General features: G+C 51.8%; 1 protein-coding gene and 1 pseudogene across 1 annotated transcript in view; one reads left to right on the forward strand and one right to left on the reverse strand.

Moving 5' to 3' along the window:
* LOC115650666 (zinc finger protein 501-like) overlaps nt 1-24,908 on the reverse strand; it is a 1,041,190-nt gene that overhangs the window by 198,206 nt on the left and 818,076 nt on the right. The gene's annotated exons all lie outside the window — the stretch shown is intronic.
* Nucleotides 23,693-24,908, forward strand: part of LOC115650679 — a 202,751-nt pseudogene continuing 201,535 nt past the window's right edge.

Here is a 24,908-nt window from a genome sequence, read left to right on the forward strand (position 1 = left end):
ATAAATATGAAGTCATGCAAATGGCAAAATGTAGTCCCAATGATACATACAAAATGACAGGATCTAAATTAGCTGTTAGCTGCCAAGAAAGGGATCTTGGAGTCATTGTGGATAGTTCTGTGAAAACATCTGCTTAATGTGCAGTGGTAATAATAAAAAAAAAGGAACAACATGTTGGGAATTATTAGGAAAGGGATAGATAATAAGTCAGAAAATATCATATTGCCCCTATAGAAATCCATGGTACACCCACATCTTGAATACTGCGTGAAGATCTGGTCACCCTGTCTCAAAAAAGTACAGAGAAGGGCAACAGAAATGATTAGGCATATGATGAGCTTTTGTATGAGGAGAGATTAAAAAGACTGGGACTTTTCATATTAGAAAGGATACGACTAAGGGGAGATATGATAGAGGTCTATGAAATCATGAAATGTGTGGAGAAAGTAATTAGGAAATGTTAGTTACTCATTCATCTAACAGCAGAACTAAGGGTGACCCAATGAAATTAATAGGCAGCAGATTTCAAACAAGCAAAAGAAGGTATTTCCTCACAATCAAGCCATGGAAGTCTTTGCCAGGGGATGTTGTGAAGGCCAAAACTGTAAGAGGGTTCAAAGAAGAACTAGATAAGTTCCTGGAGAATAGATCCATCAATGGCTATTAGCCAGGATGGGCAGGGATGGAAGACCATGTTCTGCATGTCCCTCGCCTCTGTTTGCCAGAAGCTAGGATTGGACGACTCGGTGATTGCGTGTTTTGTTCATTCCCTTTGAAGCACCCAGTATTGGTACTGTTTGAAAACAGGATCCTGGACTATATGGAATATTGATCTGACCACTCTGGCCATTCTGATGTTCCTACATATAACTGAGCTGTATCTGCCCCCCACTGTAACCTACTAGACCCCATTCCTCTCCTAGGGCTGGGATAGAACCCAGGAGTCCTGGCAGGGTCTCTCTCTCTACAGAGTTAGTAACTAAGAAAATACATTAACATTTTAATCAGTGTCCCTAAAGTGATTTTCCACAAGATGTCAGACCACTTTAGTATTAGAGCTCAGTTGGTCTAATATTGATTTAATTTTCTTTCTTTTATGAGGGAATTAGATACAGGGCTCCTGTCAGCTAATTGCTAAGTTATCTGCCAAAACACTCCAGTTTTCAGGTGCCGAAGTAGCCCCTGGAATCCTGGTTCAATTACCCTCCCCGCCACCACCAACATTTGAAATGGTGCCCTTGAGTGAACATCCCCTACTGTGCTCCCCCCATAAGAGCTGCATTAACAGGCAACGCTGCAAGTGACCCCCATGCCTCTCTAGTTCCTTGGCCACGTGTATCCTGTCCCTATTTTGGTGGCTAATCCAGAAAAAGAGGAAAAGAGCTCACCACTGCACCAACCTGAGGGATGTGCTGGGTTGAGATCAGCTGGTCGAAGCAGGCAATAGGGACAAAATCTGAGACTTGAAGCTCCTAGAGTGACCTCTTCCCTTTATAGACCTGCCCTTCAGTCATACACACCTGTTTTCAACTTTAATGTGATAGTAAATAGACTCTTTTTAAATTCTTCACCACACAAGACAAAGCCCATGGGATTCCTCATTAACTATTTATTTCTCCTCCCCTGGCTCCCTACAGCCACCAGCCCCTTCGAGCTTCCCTCCTTCTCTCCCAGGCTCTGCTCACTTGATTGCAGCATCTCAGCGCACAGGCCAGCTTTGCTCTTTCATTTCCATTCTTCACTTCTTTGGATGGCTGCATTTGCAACTGAGCAGGCTGATGGAAATACCAGAGTCCTCTGTCTAGGCAGGCAGGCCAAGCAGCTAAAGCCAAAGACTCCCTGAGAACGGGGGAGGTTAGCCTGAGGTGTCAGGAGTGGAGGCTTGGCCCATAGGGTAGGGTTACCATATTGGAACTTTCAAAAAACAGGACACTCCATGGGGGGGAAGTGGTAGCCCTTCCCCCTATCCACACCCTCCCATTTCCTGCCCCCTGACTGTCCCCCACAGAACCCCCAACCCATCCAACCACCCCTGCTCCTTGTTCCCTGATCGCCCCCTACCGGGACCCTGGCCTCAAACCGCCTCCGGGACCTCACCCCCTATCTATGCCTCCCTTCTTGTTGTCCCTGACTACCCCCTACCCTAACTGCCCCCCTAGAACTCCACCCCCTACCTGTCCCCTGACTGCCCCGACCCCTAGCCACACCTCCGCCCCAACAGACCCCTGGGTCTCCCACAGCTATCCAACCTCTCCCTGTCCCCTGACTGCCCCCCCAGAACCCGCAACCCATTTAACCCCACCTTCTCCCTGCCCCTGACTGCCCTGTCGAATCCCTGACCCATCCAACCCCCCTGCTCCCTGTCCCCTGACTGCCCGGACCCCTCTCCACAGCCCTGTCCCCTGACAGGCTCCCCCCAGAACCCCTGACCATCCAACTCCCCATGCTCCCTGTCCCCTGACTGTCTGGGACCCCATGCCCTTTCTCCAACCCCCCACCCTCCTTACCATGCTGCTCAGAGCAGTGTGTCTGGCATGTGGAGCCAGACACGGTGCCACGCTCCCTCACAGAGCGTGCAGCCCCACCTCCCCAGAGCACTGCCGGAGCAGTGCGCTGAGGCTGCAGGGGAAGGGGGGAGCAGGTGAGGGGATCTGGCTGCTGGAGGCCCGGATACAAGCAGCTCAATCCAGCCTGGCTGCCGTGTCGGCTGCGTTATGCTTTGCATTGGGAGGGAAATCCCGGGAAGTTTTAGATTTTTATAAATTCCTCCCGGATGGCTATTTTAAAACAAAAAAGCCACACATGTCCAGGAAAATCTAGATGCGTGTGACATAAACAGATAAGTAAGAGTTAATAGAACAGAAGTACTTCATATCTCTTTTGCCTGTAAAGAGTTAACAAGATCAGTGAGCCTGGCTGTCACCTGACCAAAGGACCAATCAGGGGATAGGATACTTTTAAACCTGGAGGAAGAGAAGTTTTTGTGTGTGCTGTTAGTGTTTGGTTGTTGTTCTCTCTGGGTTCTGAGAATGACCAGACGTGTAACCAGGTTTCTCTCCAATCTCCCTGATACAGGTTCTTATAGATTCAAAATAGTAAGTACTAGGTGATAAGGTGAGTTAGGCTTCTGTTTATTTTGTTTATTTGCAAATGTGTATTTGGCTGGAAGGAGTTCAAATGTGTATTTTGCTGAAAGGATTTAATTTGTACTTGTATACTGAGGCTGGGAGGGTATTCCCAGTGTCTATAGCTGAAAGACTCTGTAACATAGTCCATCTTAAATTTGCAAAGATAATCTTTACTGTTTTTTCTTTCTTTAATTAAAAGCTTTTCTTGTTTAAGAACCTGATTTTTTTTTATTCTGGTGAGACCCCAGGGGACTGGGTCTGGATCCACCAGGGAATTGGTGGGGAGAAAGGAGGGAAGGGGGAGAGAAAGGTAAATTTCTCTCTGTGTTAGGATTACTTTCTCTCTCAGGGAGAGTCTGGGAGGGGGAGAGAGAAGGAGGGGAGAAGGTGAATTTTCCTCTCTGTTTTAAGATTCAAGGAGTTTGAATCACAGTGATCTTCCAGGGTAACCCAGGGAGGGGAAGTCTGGGAGAGGCAACGGTGAGGGAAAGCGTTTACTTTCCTTGTGTTAAGATCCAGAGGGACTGGGTCTTGGGGGTCCCCGGGCAAGGTTTTGGGGGGACCAGAGTGTACCAGACACTGGAATTCCTGGTTTGTGGCATTGCTACAAGTACTAAGCTGGTAATTGAGCTTAGAGGAATTCATGCTGGTACCCCATCTTTTGGATGCTAAGGTTCAGAGTGGGGGATTATACCATGACAGCATGGTAACCCTACCACGGGGACTCCAGGATCTGCAGCTGTTGCCACTTATATGGTGAATCCTCCAACTCATCACCAAACAGCTCTTCCACATTCTGCAAACTGGCCTCACTGACTGACTATGTAGGAGAACAGAAGCCCTTTGTTAGAGCAGGAGAGTCTCTTCAATGCTGCACTCTTTGCATGGCTTTCAGAGGTCACCGTCAAACACGACTACCCTGCCCCAAGGAGTCTCTCAAGGAGCTTCCTGCGCAGTCACTTGGCACCCACTAGGAATGGTCTCTGACAGAGGCATTGCAGAGGGAGCTTAGCAGACCGTCCATTCTATGACTTCCTGAATTGCTGCCAGGACTGATTCTAAGAGAAGAGCAGATTTCTCCTCTGCACTAGGGAGATTCCCATAGGAAAAGCAGCTGTGGTGGGGGAGGGCGCAATACAAGCGCTACCCCTGAGCCCTTGAATAGCAGCAACCAGGACTCTGGGAGCCAGGGGATTGGTGTGTCTTGCTGGGAGAGCAGGGCTGGAGAGCAGAAAAAGGCATTGGAGGAATTGTAAAAAGTCAGCCGTGGGGCAGCCAGACCTAGTGGTCAGAGGCAGAGTCCACCCTCAGAAGACAGGAGTCGAGAGTCAGCTTGGTCAGGATACTGGAAGAGCAGAAGCAAAAGACCAAATTGTGTCCAGACCCTCAAATCAGATGAGTCTCAGCGAGTCAGGATGCCAGGAAATCAAGCCTGGGGAGTGGGAGCAGGAACAGCTAACACATGGTCCAGAAGACAGGGGAACTCGAGTGTTCAGACAGCTTCTTGTTCCTGTTGTTTTGAGGAGGTCCTGGGGGGCTGATTAGCTGCTCTGGGACTCTGCCAATAGGCCTCAGGGATGGAGCCTCAAACTGGGTCTGGACTTTGGAAGTTCTAGATAAGCAGTTTTTAGTAGGCTTCCAGGTGGCCTGCTGGAGTGTGGCTGCTCCCATGAACCCTGCAGACCCATGGGTCATGACAGTGACTGATTTCTCCCTGCTCAGACCTCCTGCAGGAAACAGTCTCCAGGATCCCGAACAAATCATCTGAGAATAAAAAAAGTCATGATGACAACTAGGCTATGTAACAGGAGCCCCCTCTTTCTTGCAACAGCCCCAAGTTCCCAGAAGAGTGAACGGTTCTTACCTCCAGGAGATGCATGGGATCTTCCATCTAAGCCTCAGTGGGACCCATGTTGCTTGGTTTGACAGGATTAGATCATCTCTCCCCACTGCTCTCTGAGCTGGGCTGGCTGCAGCACGCATCTGTGTAAGATGCTGGGACAGAGACTGGAAGAGAGATGTTACAATCAGGGTCCAGGCACCCCAGAAGGAGAACAGAGGGTCTGAAACCAAAAGGCTAAGCAATCAAATCCCTGGATTCGACAGAATTTTTGTACCTTACAGGGACATCAAATAAGGTCTCTTAGGAAAGCTGAGGTGTTAGTCTGGAAACTGCTAAGGCTATGATGGTGACTCTTAAGATTCAGTTTGAGTCACTACAAAGTGTGTTTTGTTTTCTTTGTCTGTTTGAAATTTGTCTCTTTCTCTTGCTTAGTATCACTTAAATCTCTTCTTTCTTACTATGCTTCCCAAAGCACCTCTGTGTTGTGTGTTTGAGTGAAGTGTGAGTCTCCAACCTACCTAACAGGCTGAGCTGTGCCCTGTTTCTTTGAAGGTAGCAAATAATTTCGGAGTGGTGCTGAGCACAGAGTCCAGGGACAGTTCACCAGTCATCTCCTGTGAAGCCCAAAGAGAACAAAGGAGCAGGAGAGATTCAGGCCCCACTGACCCATGGGAACTTCCCATAGAAGAGGCTACACAGTGCTCCAGACACAGCCAGCAGGATCCCTCCCGCAAACTGGGCCATGTCCTTCCCCTCCCAGCCCCACAGCTTCTTCCCCACCCCAGCCTCAGTAACCCTTCGCATCTCCCTGGTCTCCCTACCCACTCTCCAATACCAGGATGTTTCTATAATGGAAGCAGCTTTGTACCAGAGTTCACTCACCGCTAGATTCTGGCCAGGCCTCATGTCACAGCTTTCTAGCTGGGCTACCAACTCTGTTCGGGATAGTCACTCTTGCAATTTGTTGGCTGGGAACTCAGCCCTCCAACCAGGTGACTGTCCTTTAGTCCACTCCTTCCTGGGTCACACTCCTTCCAAACAAAGTCCAAAAATGTCTTGAACGGAAACGAGGCCTTCCAGCCTTGTAGGGAGCTATTCCTCAGTCTGATTTCGGCTTGCTCTGCCCTTCTTGGGTTTCTATGGTCTTCTAGGTCCCCTTCCTTAGGGATGGTGGGAGAACCCAGTCCTACCCTGGACTCCAGGTTTTGGCCCAGGGCTGTATACTGAACAGCTAGGTCTACTTCTGTACTTTTGCTGCTGTTTTCCCTTCTTTCCTCTCAGGTGGGGCTCACTTGGTCATCAGTTTGGCCTAGCTCCAAGCTTTGCAGCCACAGGCCAAGCCACAGGCCTGTGAAATACCCACCTCCTTAACATCTGGCCCAACCTGGGGGCAAGTTCAACTCTTGTCCAATCTTCATCCCTCACCATCTCATCGCTCTCACCGGCTATGCACTCATACAGCCTGGGCACGCGGCATCTCCAGCTCCCCAGCCAGCTCGCTCACCAGAACTCAGAGGCCAACCTTCTCTTCTGCAGTATCTCCAGGCTCTCCCTGCAGCCACTCATTCTCATTAAGAACTGCTTGCAGAGCCTTGTTCTGAAGCCATTAGCTTCTTCTGTAGCCTTTTTGCTACTCTCACTGCATCCCCCAAACCCTTTTCCATCAGAGTCTGAGCACACACCACTGCTCAATTTTTGTGCCTGATTCATCTCTGTGCCAACCATTTCATCCTTCACCTCCCTGCAGCACCTGACAGGTGTGTTGGAGGAGGGTCTGCAAGGTCCACAGCCATCCCTGCCATCTCCAGCTAGCCTGCCTTATGTGTGTTTGTCCAAGAGGACACCTTTTCCTTTCTTTCTACTCTTTTGGGGCTCTGGCCCCTCCTTTTGCCACTCAGCAATTTCCTATGCAGGCCAGGTCTTTTGATATGGCCTGCTTCTCTGCACCAAAACCATAGAACTTTTGTTCCCATCTTGGCTTTAGGCTATGCTTGTACACTTTCTCATGCCCTGCTCTCCTGGGCTAACTTTCTCAGCACAGCTGCAGCATGCTCTCCAAGTCTTCTCTTTCTGTCCATGGATGTAGCAGGTTGATTTCCCTTTGCAGGATCTCTCACATGTATTGCTGCTGCTCCCTTAAGATTACCAGCTGCATCTGTAGCTCTCCCTGCTCTTCCTTCAGTTTCTGTTGAGTTTCTAGGAGCTGCTGGAGAAACCCCGAGACCTGCTTTGGCTGCTTAACCAGTCCCTGGAACTTAAATGGGAAATCCCATGTGGGGAGATGGACCTTCCTTCAGTAACCAAGACTTCCATGAGCCCTCATGGATGACAGGGGGAATTCAATCCTGCTGACTATGCCAAGAATCAATGAATCTACTCATTGTTAGGTGCCCTCTGGTCCTCCATCGATGGGCACTCCAGCACCATGGCAGTCTCTCTGCCTGGTAATTCGGCCATCTGGCCTGCTCACCACCGTTAGTTCATGCTTCTGGGGCTCAGCTTGTCACACATTGAAAGTCCAAAGAGGTCTTCTCAGAGAAAAAAGTTCTTCTGCTCTCACTGGGCCTCTGGCTCAGCCTGCAGCTCCCTTGCTGGGCTTGGTAACCCTCTCTGGGTGCGTGTATTCCCCTTCTTTGGGGCCAGTAGAGAAACCCAGTCCCACCCTGACACTGGTAGCAGCCCAGGGCTCTGTACTCAAAAGCTAGGGCTAGTCTTTTCTCTTTGATGCAGGTTTCCCTGGGCACATCCTACCTCTCTTTTCAAGTTCCCTTCTAGGTTTTCCTTGCTGCTTTCAACTTCCTACCTAGTTCTCATGCCAGTTCATAGCTCAGCTAGGCTTGATCACTGCTGAAGTCTGGTTCTTTCGGGGCCAATACATGGTCCCTCTGAGGTAAGACTTTTTCTGTAATCAGTTTGGCTAAGCCCCAGGCTCTGCAGCCCAGGGGAAAGCACTCTCCTTTCCCTGTTATAGACCTGTGCTGCCCAGGCCTGCGTGCTCTTATTGGGTTGAGGTGAGTCTTGCCCACATGCTCAGGGCTTAGCTGATCGCCATATTTGGGGTCAGTAAGAAATTTTCCTCCAGGGCAGATTGGCAGAGTCCCTTGGAGGTTTTCACCTTCCTCCGCAGTATAGGGCACGAGTCACTTGCTGGAGGCTTCTCTGCACCTTCAAATCTTTAAACCATTGTTTGAGGACTTCAATAGTCCAGACATAGGTTAGGGGTTTATTACAAGACTGGATGGGTGAGATTCTGTGGCCTGTATAGTGCAGGAGGTCAGATTAGATGATCAGAAATGGTTCCCTCTGACTTTAAAGTCTAGGTGTCCATGAGTTCTGATCTCTCCAGTTCAGTCCTGGCTTCCAGAGGAGCTACGTTCACGAAGGCTCGACTGGCTGCAGTTGCAGTTTTGCTGGTTCTGATGATTCTGATATTCATCATTCAGAGGCTGACAGGTTTGTTGAGGGGATGGGGAAACCCCATTGCTCATCAGAAGGAGGTCAGAATCAGACCTCTGGGAGCTGAAGGTTCATTTGTCCTGCTGCAGGAAGTGGAGCTGGAGAGCGGAGATGTTATATGAATGAGACTGCATGATGGAGTTGGAGCCTGAGGAACGGGAGCCTTCTCCCAGAAATGCTCCCAGGAGAACAGGTTTGAGGACATCTCTGGGGAGCCTCTTGCTAGGAAAAAGAAGAGTGGCATATTGACGGCAATGTTTCTTTCCAAGGGATGGGGGAAGCTCCCAGCCAGGCTATGAGGCAGGGATCCCATTTCTCCCCCAGGAGACCCATATGCCCAAAGAAGTCAATGGCTCTTACCTCCATGAGGGAGCGAGGTCTTCCCTCACAGCCTCTTTGAGAACTAGCACTGCTTGGTTTCATAGAACAAGGTGACCTGTCCCCACTGCTCCATGAGGTGGCTCAGCTTCTGACTGCACCCATCTTGGAGGCTGTCACACACCCCAGGACCTAGAAGACAGGTTCCTATTCATGTCACCCTTTGAGAGCCCATAGAAGGGCCAAAGGAAGAATAAAGGGCAGGAGGTGAAGCAGGCCCTGAGCCTCTCTCCCATCCTCACCTGCTCAAATGTGGAGCTTCCTCAGCTTCAGTTGAGCAGACAGTCTTAGCCCTGACACAAAGGTCCTTCTGCACCATATGGGGCAGGGAGATCTCTGCCTGGGAGCATGGGGAATGGGATGTGAGTCAGAGCAAGGAAAGAGGGGAGGGGTATGGGAGTGAGGGAAAGAGCTCAAGCCCCAGATGAAGGAAGTTTGGGGTCAGAGGGAAGGAGCCTGGTCCACAGAGAGGGGAGAGCGTTTCTTTCAGTGACAGGGGCCCCCATTTCCCCTTCCACTAGCCTCCCATTTACAGTGAGACAGAGCAGTACCTGCAGCAGGGAGCGGGAGTTGCTGAACATGGGAGGGGAACCTTTAAGGGCATCAGATGAGGCGCAGCACTTGCAGCGCCTCGGGCACCTAGTGCAAGTGCCGGATGATGCGCAGCTGATACATCACCTTGGCTGTGACATCCTCCAGCTGCAGGGGAACGAGAACATGTCAGAGACTGAGACACTGCCCAGAAATCAGGGAGGATTAAGGGCACCTCGAACCAGCACCATTTCCACCCAACAGCTTCTCATGTCTGAGTTGTGGATTCACCCTCCTGATCCCCAGGATGGAGGCTTGCTGTCCTCTCTAGTGACCTCCAGTGCCAACCCCCCTCCTTGTAGGGTTAGCTCCTGCCACCTCCCCCTCAGTGCCTCTGACAGCTGTTCCACCTCCAACCCACCTGGGGACACTGCTCAAGTTTGTAGAACCCTCTCCTCCACCCCTACCTCCATCCCCACCCAGGTAGGGCAGGGAGGGGGGCAGGAGGGATTCTGACAGCAGTGAACTGGGATGTGGGGATGTGGAGTGGTTGAGACCTTTCCCCAAGTCACCCCAGTGACAAATGCTGAAGCCACAGGATGGCAGCCATGGTGAATGGGGCATGTCAGCAGCCCCTGCTGACTGAATCTTCCCGTTCTCTCTAGAGCGGGTCCAGCGCTGCCAGCAGCAGGACAAGGTTCCCCAACCATGTGTCTCAGAACTGCCTGGCCAGTTGCCATCACCCATCAGTCCTTGGCTTCCCAGGCTGCCAGTGATGGGAGCAGCTCCGGGTGGTGGCTCGGGTGATGTAGACACTAGGCCATGGGGAAATGGGTGCAGCTCTATGGGGCAGGAAAGATTCACAGAGGGCACTTAGGGAACTCTCCTGCCCTTCCCAGGAGTGACAGCAGAGCATCACATCCTAAGAACAGAAGTCCATGAAGTCCACAAGTCCCCACTAGTCTCCTTGCTCTCAGACCAGTGGATGGGAATGAGGCCTGCGCCCCGCCCCAATCTCCTGAGTCTAATGCAGCTGCTTACCTTGTCCCCCATCAGCTACTGGGCTTCGCCCAGGATGGAGTATGTGAGGAGCAGCCCAGCTTGGCTGACACGGAGCAGGAGGTCGTGGATCGCCAGCATTGCTGTCTGGAGGAACTATTTTCTCTGACCCTCAGAGAAGAATTTTCCAAAGACCTAAACCCAACAGGACACGAGGCTTTAGCAGATTGCAGAGCCAGCCTCCAAGTCCTGGAGATAGAATGGCCTCAGCGTCTGGTGCCCCAAAGGGAGAGTAAGAGAGCTGCTGTAGCCAAGGCAGTTCATTCCCCAGGAGGCTTTCAGGGGCCCATGGCTCAGGGCAGCCCCTTTATTAAAAGGTGGCAGATGCTTAGGAACCAAAGCCTCCGGTGGCTGTTTCTGGAGGGCAATTGATCGCAGGGGCCATGATGGGCTGGAAATGGATCTCTAATGTGGGGAACAGGACTCACTCTGCTGTGTAGTGCACAGAGATGATAGGGGACCCCGTATTGCTTCCAGCAGAGAGATCTCCTGCACCTCAGTGTCTAGAGGAGTGTGAGGGAGGGGATTGGAGCTGACAGACCAAAGGTCTATTCCCCCCAAATTAGTGATTTCTCTAGTAGCTGGGTAAGGCCACTGCAGCTTCTTGGTTTCTTTCAAAAGGAATCCAATCTGCAACCTGACAAGGATAAGGAGACTCATGTCCCTGTCCCCATCACAGACCTTCCTAAGAAACTTTTTTTCTTCTGCTGCAGCAATTCAGCTTGTGGGAGGCAGGACAAGCTCGCACAGTCTCTCTCACGTGGCGTCTATAGAGCAGCACTCTGTAGATGCATAGGAACATAAGAACGGCCGTACTGGGTCAGACCAAAGGTCCATCTAGCCCAGTATCTGTCTACAGACAGTGTCCAATGCCAGGTGCCCCAGAGGGTGTAAACCAGGCAATGATCAAGTGATCTCTCTCCTGCCATCCATCTCCATCCCCTGACAAACAGAGGCTAGGGACATCATTTCTTACCCATCCTGGCTAATAGCCATTTATGGACTTACCCACCATGAATTAATCCAGTTCCCTTTTAAACGCTGTTATAGTCCTAGCCTTTACAACCTCCTCAGGCAAGGAGTTCCACAAGTTGACAGTGCGCTGCATGAAGAAGAACTTCCTTTTATTTGTTTTAAACGTGCTGCCTATTAATTTCATTTGGTGACCCCTAGTTCTTGTATTATGGGAATAAGTAAATAATTTTTCCTATCCACGATGACTCCAAGATCTTTTTCCTGATTCATTGTAGCTAAATTAGCCCCCATCATATTCTGTATATATAGTTGGGGCTATTTTTTCCAATGTGCATTACTTTACATTTATCCACATTAAATTTCATTTCCATTTTGTTGCCCAATCATTTACTTTTGTGAGATCTTTTTGAAGTTCTTCACAGTCTGCTTTGGTCTTAACTATCTTGAGCAGTTTAGTATCATCTGCGAACTTTGCCACCTCACTCTTTACCCCTTTCTCCAGATCATTTATGAATACATTGAATAGGATTGGTCCTAGGACTGACCCTTGAGGAACACCACTAGTTATCCCTCTCCAATCTGAGAATTTACCATTATTTCCTACCCTTTGTTCTCTGTCTTTTGACCAGTTCTCAGTCCATGAAAGGACCTTCCCTTTTATCCAATGACAGCTTAATTTACGTAACAGCCTTTGGTGAGGGACCTTGTCAAAGGCTTTCTGGAAATTTGGATGTCCACTGGATCCCCCTTGTCCACATGTTTATTGACCCCTTCAATAGATTAATAAGACATGATTTCCCTTTTCAGAAACCATGTTGACTATTGCTCAACAGTTTGTTTTTCTATTTGTCTGACAATTTTATTCTTAACTATTGTTTCATCTAATTTGCCCAGTACTGACATTAGATTTACCGGACTGTAATTGCCAGGATCACCTCTAGAGCCCTTTTTAAATATTGGTGTTACATTAGCTAACTTCCAGTCATTGGGTACCGAAGATGATTTAAAGGACAGGTTACAAGCCTTAGTTAATAATTCTGCAACTTCACATTTGAGTTCTTTCAGAACTCTTGGGTGAATGCCATCTGGTCCCGGTGACTTGTTAATGTTGAGTTTATCAATTAATTCCAAAACCTCCTCTAGTGACACTTCAATCTGTGACAGTTCCTCAGATTTGTCACCTACAAAAGCCTACTCAGGTTTGGGAATCTCCCTAACATCCTCAGCCATGAAGACTGAAGCAAAGAATCCATTTAGTTTCTCCATAATGACTATATCATCTTTAAGCGCTCCTTTTGTATCTCTATCATCAAGAGGCCCCACTGGTTGTTTAGCAGGCTTTCTGCTTCTGATGTACTTAAAAAATATTTTATTACCTTTGGAGATTTTGGGTAGCCGTTCTTCAAACTCCTCTTTGGCTTTTCTTATTACACTCTTGCACTTAAGCTGGCAGTGTTTACGGTCCTTTCTATTTGCCTCACTAGGATTTGACTTCCACTTTTTAAAGGAAGTCTTTTTATCTCTCACTGCTTCTTTTACATGGTTGTTAAGCCAGGGTGGCTCTTTTTTAGTTCTTTCACTGTGTTTCTTAATTTGGGGTCTACATTGAAGTTGGGCCTGTATTATGATGTCTTTTAAAAAGCACCCATGCAGCTTGCAGGGATTTCACTTTAGTTACTGTACCATTTAACTTCTGTTTAACTAACCCCCTCATTTTTTGCATAGTTCCCCCTTTTGAAATTAAATGGCACAGTGTTGGGCTGTGGAGATGTTCTTTTCACCTCAGGGTTGTTGAATGTTATTGTATCATGGTCACTATTTCCAAGCAGTCCTGCTATAGTTACCTCTTGGACCAGCTCCTGTGCTCCACTCAGGGTTAAATCTAGAGATGCCTCTCCTCTGGTGGGTTCCCATACCAGCTGCTCCATGAAGCAGTCATTTAAATTATTGAGTATGCATTTGTAGATCCAGGAGCCATTTCAAGGCCTCCTCTGTGATGTTGTGGAAGTCACCCATTTCACCTTTGACTCCAATCTGGGAGCACTAGGTTATGGTGTCTTCCAAGGTTTAGATGTTCTCCCCACAGCTGTGAGACAGGTGGTGGTGGGGGGGTCTTTGATTTTCTTGTGCAGCAAGTAGCTGCAACTTGGGTCAGTGACAATGTGCTTCTTTGGAACAATGGCTGAGCTCCAGATAACTCTGCCATTCCCTGGCTGGATCTGGAGACATGAGGGGGGTGCATGTGGTCCATATTAACTCTGGAGCTCACTCTGTCCCCTACCCAGGGCCCAGGTTGGGACATTCTGCTTCCTGACTGGCAATGGAATTGGGCAAACCCCACCTCCCTTCTCTGCTTCTATAGGGTGCAGGGAATTAAACAAAGGTCTGATCAGGCAATAGTGACCAACTGACCCAGTGCTCTCCTCTCAGACACTTGGGGATAAGCCAGGGGGACAAGGAGCAGAGAGACACTCAGAGCCATAACCCTCTATTAACTCACCCATCCGGGGATTCTCCTTATGCCACGTAGCAATGGCTCCATGTAAGACACTCAAATCACAGCAACTAGCAAGGTTCCAATGTGGGACTTTTAGCACCAGCCTGTCCTACTGGGTGCTGGATGAGGAACTCTGAGCTGGAAATAAGGAGTGGGCTCTTGTCCTGTCTCCAGGAGGCATCCACTGCAGGGACCCCAGCCAGCCCCACTCCCTGAGCTGTCTCATGCCCTACCAGAGTGTCCTTACTTCCCCCACCCTGGCTGTGTTCTTATAGCCCAGGAGCCTGCTGTCCCGGGGCCAGTTGTGACACCAAAGATCTTCTGCCTCGTGTATGGTGAGCCCTGGAAGAGAGAGAGAGAGAGACACTTTGATCATTCTGGTTGAAGTTTCTGTGTCCTTCCAATCCCATTGGTGGCTGCACAGTGGAGTAGAGAAGAACAGAGGCAGAGAGAGACTTGTCCTCCAGCTGGGATCAGGCTGACAGAAATTGTCTGGGATCCCATTATCCACCTGTGGTCACTCTCAGTCCCCTATTGGTTTCCATGTGCCAGCGGATTCCTCACCCCTCTGTGGGAGTAGCAGCTGGTACAATCGGTAAGTCCCGTCCCTGGTCTGCCGGCTGATGTCCTTGTCTGGGTGGGTCACTGACAAACAGAGCCAGCGGAGCCATGTGGTGACCCATCCTAGGGAACTCTGCTGAGATCTAATGGAAGGGAGAGGAGAGAAGACTCCATCAGCAGTTTCCTGTCAGCTCCCTGTCTCTCCGGGGCCAGAAGGATCCTTCCCCTTATCCCCTCTGAAGGAGATACTGGGAGAGAGGAGCTTGAGATAGACCCTTCATTTGCTCTGCTGCCAAGGGAGCCAGGAGATGCTTTGGGATGCCAAGCAGGGGCTGGCGCATGATCCCCTTAAAGGCCCAGGGACACCACTTGACCAGAACAAGAAGAACTTGACTCAAGCCTATCTCATTCCCTGCTCTGCCTCTGCCTCCCCAAGAGGAACACTCTGAACCCACAGCCCCTGCAGCAGCAGCAGCAACAGATCCTACAGCCCGCTGGAGCCAGCCCGCCTACAGCTGGAGTCAGGAAGCTGGGCTCAGAGGTCACTTACGTCAAACTCAGGGAGGGTGACTGCATATCTGAGCAGGGTCGTGCTGCTCCTAATGGCCCTGGCTCTCTCCTGGGACACCCTTGACACCATCCAGAGGTTGACATGCTGTGGAGAAAGTGGGCAGATCAGGATCAATTGGCAGGTGGTGCTTTGCAAATGAGCCCCACTCCCCATCCCTAGGGGCTCGAGACATTATGTGCAGGAGGAATAGCTGAGTCATTGATCACAGAGCTTTAGAAGGGGATTCTTTCCCCCAGGACACAGCTTGTATCTTGCAGGTCACAACTTGTCAGGGTCTCTCTAGATTGGGACAAGGTTTGGTTTTGGGGCTGGTCTCGTCCTCCCGGAACTCCTGATTCCTGAACAGTTCACCAGAAAGGATATTGAACCCTCAGCCTTCCATGCTATTAAAATCCTTGCTGGCATGAGAGCACAATCCCCCCAGGAATTTCAGAGCATAACCGAGAGAAGGGCTGATTCCCTGGGGTCCTCCCGTTTCTCTAGGAAGGAGCATGTGCCTCTTCTCTGACAACCATCTCCGGAATCTCATGGTGGGGGGTGTTTGTGGGGGGCGGAGCGTGGGAAGGGTGTGTTTTCAGACTCTCACTCCCCAAGACAACCAGGGTCTCTGTGGTTAGTGCTCAACACAACCAGGCAGAGCTCTGGCTTGAAGTCACTGCTCCTTCCTCTGTCCCTCAAGAAAGCAGGACCTGACACTGCGTTGCACTGACCTCCCCAATAAGGACGCCCCACTGGGGACCCAGCTAGGAGGACAGAGAAGAAAATGGATCTTCCAGTCTCTGCTTACCAGTCCCCCAAAGAGTTAAGGTAAAATTGGTTCCCATCCCTCCTTATGGGGCTCACCTCCAAGATGTAGTGGAGCCTGTCTGCGTCTGGGGACTCTGCCAACAGGTGCCCCAGCATGGCATCCAGGAGCTCTGGCATGACTTTGTGCAGATCCTGTAAAGCATGGGTCAGAGTTAGGGAAACTGGGCCTACACCTGCCACAGGATGGGAAGAAGGGTCTCTAAAAAGCACTGTGGAGACTCCCAAACACATATCCTGGCCTCTCTCATTCACATCCCAGTGCAGGCAATTAGCAAGGATTGATGAGACCTGGATCTTTGATCCATGAGCTTAGCAAGTCTCTGCAGAGGGCCTTGTAGGCAGAAGAGTATGAAACAGTCAAGTTGCTTTGGATGGAAGCTGGGCTGCTGGGCAAAACACAACATAAGAAAGAAAGAAAGAAAGAAATCCCCCAGGGAGGGGTAATCCTCTGGAGGGAAGGGTCCAATTCTGCAGCTTGTTCCATCTCTGCTTACCCCACCCCTAAAGCTGGCAAGAGAGAGGAGCTGGTATTAGACTGTGCAGTACAGGGGTGGGACTGTAGCCAACATGGACATGAAACCACAGGGATAGAGGCACAGGCTGGCAAGAATGGAAATTGAGGTCCTGAGCTAGGGAATGACAAGGCCAAGGCGTCACAGACAGACAGTGGCAGGACAGGAATAGCGCCTGTTCCCTGGAGACTTCTGCCCCTCCTGTATCTGATCCCGGGAGTGAGCCCCTCCCCAAGGCCCCTGAAATGATAGTGCAGCGAAAAGAACAGCCCAGCCAGGAGACAGTGAACCTTCCCACCCCACCAGCTGTGCCAGAGGAGCCACTCCTGGCAGGTGACCTGGGAGTGGGAGGGACAGTGACTCCCAGCCTTGGGCCTGAGCAGCACTGGGGTTAGGGGAGCCAGGGATCGGGAGGGAGGGGGCTGTCTCAGTACCTGAGGTTGCCCACTGCAACCAGGGAGTTGGCGAGGATGGCGCTTGGTGGAGAGTCTTTAGGAAGCTCCTCAATGAGCTCCTGTGAGACGCGAAGGAGACAAAGGAGTGTGAGAGATTCAGGTCCTACTGACACCTCCCAATGAGAGATTACACAGCCAGTGCCCCACATGGCCAGCAGGATCCCCCACTACCTCCTGCTCCTCCGATTTCTTCCTGCCCATCAAACTTGTCCCCCTTCCAGGATTCCTGCCCAGCCCAGTCCCAATCCCCTTCTTTCCTCCTCCCTGTCAAAACTGCCCCCATTTAGCACCATCCCAAATACCGAGCTGGGGCCATGTCATTCCTTGTCCCCCAGTCTCACCTGCCCTCCAGCCACACAATTCCCCCGCTGCCCAAACTCACAATTACTCCCTTCTCTTCTCTCCAGCTTTCAGCCCCAACCATCCCTGCTCTCTGCTGCCCCCTCCAACACCACCCAGCCCCCACCCATTAGCCCGGCGATACCCCTGCCAGTCCCATGTCTCTCTCCTCCCTCCAGCTGCCATATGATGTATCTCACTCACCACAATTCTTTCCACCACAGCCGCCTTGCAGCAGCACAGTTCCAGCGTGTTCTGCCCTCTGTACTGTGCAGCAAGACACACGCGTTAGATGGCTTGCAGGAACATGAGCTGCTGCCCCTCATCCTGTACCTACCACGAGTGGGGTATAGCGAGAGAGAACCTGTTAGCTAGGCACCTTCCTGCCCCACCCACACCAGCTCCAGGGATCAGGCCTCTATGAGGGATTGTGGGGACCCGCCTATTGTCCAAACCCCCCACCACTCCTACACAAGCAGGATCAGGAACTGGGACAGTGCCTGTGGATGGAGGAGACCTCGGCTGTTGTGGGACAAACACCCCCATCTTAGGGGTCCCACACCATGGATGTAAAAGAGCCCCATTAGGGGTGGTGGCAAGACCCTTGGTAGGGAGTGGGGATGCTGGGAAGGGACAGGATAATCTTGGTTCCAGCCCAGGTGAGGAACATTTGTACTTTTTCTCTGCACTGGAGCTGCTCTCTGATGAGCTTGAGAGCAGCTTCATCTGTGGACATGGTCAGCCATTCCTCCTCCTCTGAATCCCTTGGAGTCCCTGCACCAGGGAGAGAAGGGAACAGGGTGATGCCTGCTGCCTTTTGGAGGAAGGACAGGGGTGTGGTGGGGAGAGCAGGATTAAAGACCCCCTTTCCCACCTGAGGCACCCAGGGCAGATTGGGCTCCACACCTCCCTCTCAGGGATGCCTTCAGTCCCCAACAACTTCAGAAGCCCAGAGCAGAGAGCCCTCCTCCACTGTCCAGGACTCCATGGGAGGTGCCTACTCCCCCAGCCCAGGAGCATCAAGGGACAAAGTGGCAGCAGCTCTTGATGCCCCTCAGCCCCAGTTCCCCTTGCTGCAGGGGCAGCTGTGTGACTGCTGCTGGTGTCAGTGGGGTACACATGGCTCAGGCCAGACACCTGGGCTGGAGACCCCACCCCACCCCGCCATATCACTGGAAGAATGTCTGGGTCCAGGGTGTTCACATCCCTGTCCTCACCCCTCCCGGAGCCCAGCCTGGCTCCTCACCTGGAACAAAGCTCCTTCCCGGTGAGGCAAGGAAGTGCTATCATCCCCCTCTGTAGCATGGGGAAATTGAGGCACAGACTAAGTGACTTGCCCAAGGTTAGTCTGGTGCAGGGCAGAGAAGTGAGTGAGGATCTCCCAAGTCCCAGGCTAGCGCTCTAACCCTTGCACCAGCCTCCCTCTATGACACGAAAGATCTGGTTAAATAAAATTTGAGGGGTAGGTGGATGCTAGTGAGAGAAATCGGCCGGCTTGGGTGAAACACTTGGTTCTTGGAGGGAGTTTGTTTGAAATGTCGGGGAAGAATGCCAGCCTGGCACCGATCTTCCTGAGGCAGAGAGCAGCCTTCGCCCTCTGGCAAACACGCATCATGTGAGATTGCTGCTGCCATCTTTCTGACAGCAATGGCCCGTTCATCTGTAGGACAAACACAAACACACCATCTGGAGGGGAGAGGAAAGGATGTTTTTACGCCATATGCTGCCCCTGTCCTGAACTGCAGCCTGTGAGGTTTGTGTGGTGTCCAAGGGGTGTCTGCTTGCCCCCTCGTATCACTGTGATTTTCCTCTGCTCTAAATCTGTCGCCCACCCTCACCCCTGACCAACCCTCTGCAGGAGCAGATCCCCTGGCGTCGGCCCTCCAGCCTGCATGGGGCCAAACCCTTATGCCCACCTCCCATTGGCTCTCCAGGCCTGTCCACGCCCGTCTATGCAATCCCAGAGGGCTCAGATCCTGGGTGGCCCCCACCCTCGTCCCCCAGCTACGGCTCCCTGGTGGGGTGGAGCTGCCCCACGCTTGGCAGAGTGCCGGGCCCCTGGCTGAGAGCGAGTGCCTCTCTCGCCCCCTGCAGTGGCAGGCACAGGGCCCAGTGCATTGGCCCTGCTGCGGAGCCGTAGGCCGAGCGCAGAGGAGTCCACAGGCTGCGCCAGCAAGATGAAGGCCGGAGGTGAGTCAGGGTGGGGGTGAAGGTCGTGGTGGGATGGGGAATGGGACACATATGAGGACACAGGGCCTTTCCCCTCTAGGGGGTGCCGGCTACTCCCCTGCCCCGGGCCGTTCTGCCCCATAGGATATGGGTCACTGCTGTCACTCGTACCCTGTGGTGGCAGGCAGGGCTGTTTTTATATGCCTGTGCTGTGCTGTGTTTATAGTGGAGAAGGCTGGTCAGAGGAGGGCACATAGCACTAGGAGCAGGAGATGGGGAAGTTCAAGATGATCCTTAGATCCTGTGGCAGGCAGTTCCACCGTCTTGGACAGGCCCCCAAAGAAGTTCTGTCTCTCTCACAAACGAGTTTCACCTGGGTGGTAGAAAGTGCCCTGGGAATGGAGGAGTGGGGCTGTCAGCCACAATCCCCATCCCAGAGCTTTTGGCTCTAGGGCTCCTGGGCCCAGGCCTTGAAGAGAGAGAAAGAGAGTCTAAGATGAGACAGGCCCAAAAGGGAACAAATTATTGGTGTTGGGCCAAGTGAATTAGAGGCTGGTGGTGCAGAGAAGATTCCTCCATTGCTGTCTGGGGCTGCCCCCAGTTTATGTAATTGATTAGCAGAGCCTCACAAGTCTTCCTTGACCTCCAGAAGAAGGCAGAATGGCTGATCTCCCCTCCCAAGGCATTGAGCTGGTGTGGATGCGGCCGGGGAAGAACAGTGTGAGAGGAGTGTCGCAGGTCAGGGCAACTGCACCTGTATTTGCCCCTCATGGTCCAGCCAGGGAAGCCACTTATGCTTCTGGCTCCCAGTCATCACCTCTCTTGTGCGGAGACAGTGTCTCTCTCCTCCCTGCCCAGTGGATTTCCAGGCTGCACAGCTCCCTGCCTACACTGTGAGTTCCCCAGCAAGTCAGAGCCCCTCAGCTGGCCTGCTTTGCCGTCCTTCCTCAGAGGCTACAAACAGCCCAGTCTCCCACGGGTATAAGGTACCACACGGCTGTTAGCAAGCGCATGGAGCATTGCAGGGAAACTCTCTTAAAACCCAGCAAAGAACCAATGCGCCCGCTAATAAGCTTTCCAAAGATCATCCCGCTTCCAGCCAGGTAACTCCCAGGCAGTGGGTTTCTCCTTGGGGAGCAGCTTCCAGCGGCTGAAGTTTTGCATAACCAGAGGCTTTGCATTTGCACACGCCTCCCTCTAGAGTTTTCCTGGGAAAGGTACTTAATGTTAAAAGGCCCCATAGTTTCAGATGGTCCCTCAAAGCCCATAACCCTTCCCTGGGTTTCCATTGTAGATGTTGCATAAAAACATAACCGCCTGCCTTTGTAATGCAATGAACTCCTAAGCAACTTAAACTTAGTTCTGTAAGGTCTGGCCAGGATAGTGCATGAAATTGTCTTATCTGTCCTGTGTCCATGCAAGGGCTGTGGGGATGAGACAGTGAAGGGGGTGTGGGTGGGGGTAAGTAGCCAGCAAATAGCTGGTCCCCTGAACCATTTCAGCACTACCCTGTCCTATACTGTGGGATCAAGGGAATCCCTGTAATCTTGGTCTCCTTCCCTGTGGCAGTGAATCAGTCACATCTGTAGGATGTTGTCCTGCTTTGCTGGTGCATTTCGGGCCCTCACCTGGCCTATTTCTCAGCCCTTTCTTTTAAGGCAGGGACAGGACTGGATCGCGGTGCTGCTGGGTTTCCACAGAAGTGTTGCTATTTAGTGATTCAAGTGGGGGGCTGGGAGCTAGGGCTCCTGGGAAGGGACTGGGTTGTAGTGGTGAGAGTGGGGCAGCAGGAAGTTGACTTCGGGGTTGTGAATCTGTGACTCCAAGAACCGCAGCACCCAGATCTGGATCTAGGCTTTTAGCTTGTCCCCTCCCTGGCATGTGAGCACCAGTGATCCCCAGGGGAGGCAATTAACTTTATATACCTCTAGTGTGGGGGAGACTTGCCTGTGATGGTGGGGTGGGGTGAGCTCTGGGTTCAAAGCCACCCCCCTGCTGCTGCTCTGTGCTTGGTCTCGTTGCTGTAGCCATTCAAATCCTGTGGGCATCTCTTGCACCATTAAGAGCTGCAGGACTTCTCCCTGTCGGGAGCAGCGGGAGGCAGCAAAGATACAAGGGGCTCTCGGTACCAAATATCCCTCCAGATGCTGCAGATTGCTCCAATCCCCATCCCTCCTCCCATGGTTCTGGGTTCTGGCAGCAAGGACAGGGAGCCCGGCTGGCGAAGGAAGGATCACCTGGTTGGGTGCCAGAGAGCAGGGCACTTGCTGTTCTCAGGCTGCTGCTGTGAAGGCTGCAGCTGGTCGTTTTGTGGGGGACTGGGGTTTATGACTTTCACGGCTGCTTTCTGTAGGGGTCTGTGCGTGCCTGTGTATGCGTAGCACCCCCTTGTGGGCTGGGCCTGCCGTTGGTGCTGCCTGCATGGTTGAGAGAAGGTTATACATAGGTCTCTGCGCTTTGAGCTAGGGGGGAAACTTCTCCCCCTTCACCTATTTTGCTGGCAGCAGTAGTAGATCTCATATCCTCCCATTAGGGCAATGTGATCCACGCCTCTTAATGTCATTTGACTGGAGGGTTGAATGAGTGTCTCCTCGTGAGGTGCCGGTTGTGTGTTGCGGGATGTGGAACAGGCACCTCTGAGTGGCATGTTCAGAGGGGGGCAGGAGGGGTGTTGAGGCACAAGTGTGCCCCTTTGGCAGACACTGGGGTCTGCATTAGCCCTCCCTGACGGGGCTGTTCGGTGTGTCCAGGGGCAGGCCCGGGGGTGAGGGTGTTGCGGTAGAGCCCCCGCATGGACCTCTCTAGCTAATCCCAAGCTGAGCCACCCTTTGTGGCCAATCAGGCACCGCCATCCTACTGAGACGCTTAAAATCCCCACCCCGTGTTTTGACTGCATGCCTCTTTGCTGAGCAGGGGGGTGGGGGAGGGCTGAAAGCGGAGCTTTGTCCACCAGGCTGGGTGTACCACTCCTTGTCACTCCTTACGCTGCTCCCTTTCTGTTTCCCTTACAGTGAAGGAGTTCCTAGCCAAAGGAAAAGAAGACTTCCTGAAGAAATGGGAGAACCCCTCCCAGGTACTGTGTCCCAATCCAGATCTCCCCCCACCCCCACCCCACAATCAAGGCCTCCGCAGCCCCAGGCTGATTACTCTGCAGTCACCCCCTGGATCTCTTTCCCCATCACTGAGCCACCTTGCCAAACAGCCTCTGCTGAGGGTCTGGGGTTATTTTTGCTCCTAGGGGGCAGGACTGAGTGCTCTTCTTCCCCCCTCCCCCAATCCCCCAATCTGACCTCTGGTGACTGGAGGGTGAAGAACAATGGAGGTTCAACTCCTCTCTGCTGGGGGAAGGGGACATTAACCATGTGGGACTTCTCTATTTGCTGCCCTGTGTTTGTAGGTGCCAGAAAAGCTTTTGGGGTCAGTCCTGGGTCTGTCCCCACTAGAATCCTGCCTGGAGTGATTCTGGGTAATTCCTGAGGCAGAGCTGCTGGTCCCTCTGCAGCACTGTCACTTTGCTAGGCCTCCCACACACCCTGTGTCATTAACTCCATGGCACAGATGGTGAAACTGAGGCCCAGAGGGGAAAGGGACTTGGTCAAGGGTATAGGAAGTTGATGGCAGAACTAGGAAGCGATCTTTTAACTCCTAGTCTCCTGCCTTTTGACCACTACACTTCACTCCCTCTCTTCACAGACTGAGGGCTAGAACCCAGGAGTCCTGACACCCAGCCCCTCCCCCGCCTCAAACCCACCAGCCCCCACTGAATGGTGCTGGGCAGGCCGCCTGTCTGAAACTGGACTTTGGTTCTGCCCAAGGAGCAGGGAATCTCTTGTCTGTGTCTCATTCTAAATGTAGCGGTTTCCTTTGGGGCCCTCTGGTGGTGAAATGTGAAATACTTCTTCATATCAATTATTGGGGGTAGCCGTGTTAGTCTGTATCCACAAAAACAACCTGGTGTCTGGTGGCATCTTAAAGACTAACAGATTTATTTGGGCATAAGCTTCTGTGGATAAAAAAAACCTCACTTCTTCAGATGTATGGAGTGAAAGTTACAGATGCAGGCATTATATAATGACACATGAAGAGAAGGGAGTACCTCCCAAGTGGAGAACCAGTGTTGACAGGGCTAATCCTTCATATCAATGTTCTCAAGAACAAACCCAGTGTGGTGCTAGGGGATGCTGTGCTGCAGGGAGTGGGGAGCTCAGTAGAGGGCGCTCTCCCATCACAGTCAGTACTGACCCTGGAGGGGCTGCCTTTCTGGTGAAATATAAATGAAGCTCTGACCCCCTCATGGTCATTAAAGACCCCTCCAGTCGTGCAGTGCAAATCCTACTGTGCCGGGCAGGTTCCTTCCTGATACCCCCAGGACCAGTCTGCCCCCACATCAGGTTTGTTTTCTTCCTTCCAGAACATGGCCAGTTTGGATCAGTTTGAGCGAGTCAAGACCCTGGGCATGGGCTCATTTGGGAGGGTGATGCTGGTGAAACACAAGGAGACCGGGAATTATTATGCTATGAAGGTCCTGGAGAAACAGAATGTGAGACGCCAGGGGCTGCCACGGAGATCTGGCCTGGGGCTGTTCAATCTCCAGTGCGGGGGAGGGATTTGGAGCTGAATCCTGCATGGGGATGCAGGAGAGGGGAGTGCGTGGGAGGTGCAGGGGGTGCTGTGCCAGCAGAGGATGATCTGATGTTGCTATTTCCTTTTCTCTCCTAGGTAGTGAAGCTCAAACAAATTGAGCACACCCTCAATGAGAAACGGATCCTCCAGGCCATCAACTTTCCATTACTCATCAAACTAGAGTATTCTTCCAAGGTAGGTGTCCTTGGCTTGCCAGACCGGCCCTGGGCTGTGTCTCCCCCCCGATTCCCACAATTTCCTTGATTCATTTCCTATTTAAAACCAAAACTGTGCTGAAGAGGTGGAAGGGCACAGTCTGCGTCTCTTATATCCTGAGAACAAACATTCCTGGCGTGAGGTCTGGGATCAGGTTTGGAGCTAAGAAAAATCAGTTTGGATCATTCCCCTTTTTCATCTGACCCTAGGGCATGAGGCTTGGCTTGCAGGGGCATCTCAGAGGAAGTCCTAACTTCACACATAATTGGCTTTGTGGAGACTTTGAAACCATCACGTGGGATCATTTCCTCCTGATGGGAGTTCCTGTGAAAGCTAAAATTCAGGCCCCAGCTTGGACCCTTTTCTCTGAACCTGGATTTTGGGGCCTGCGAGCTACACCCTGTATGTAGTGGGAAGCAAAGATAGTTGTGACTTTGAGCTCCACGGCATCCCCTATGGCTGGCCTGATTAAAGAGGTGCTGGCTCTGAAGGGAGACCTGTCTCCTGCTCTGCCAGTGTGAGGTTAGTGGGTTGTAGTGATGAAGAGTTGTCAGCTCAGAGGAGGCTGCAGGATAAATCTCAGCCCCTGCGAGAGCCTGGAGGCTAGGGTGATGGGCATGTTAGCAGCAAGCAGTGCTGGCAGAATCGTTTTCTTGGAGCCCCCACTCCCAGAGGGAATAATGCAACCCTGTTCTCTAGACTGGAGCGACTCTCTGCCAGCGTAAAACAGGAGGGTTTATTGAGCGTCTGAACACAGCATAGAAACTCTCAGGGCCCTCAGGCCTGGC

Source organism: Gopherus evgoodei, chromosome 4 (assembly GCF_007399415.2).
Source record: "Gopherus evgoodei ecotype Sinaloan lineage chromosome 4, rGopEvg1_v1.p, whole genome shotgun sequence".
Classification (NCBI taxonomy): domain Eukaryota; kingdom Metazoa; phylum Chordata; order Testudines; family Testudinidae; genus Gopherus; species Gopherus evgoodei.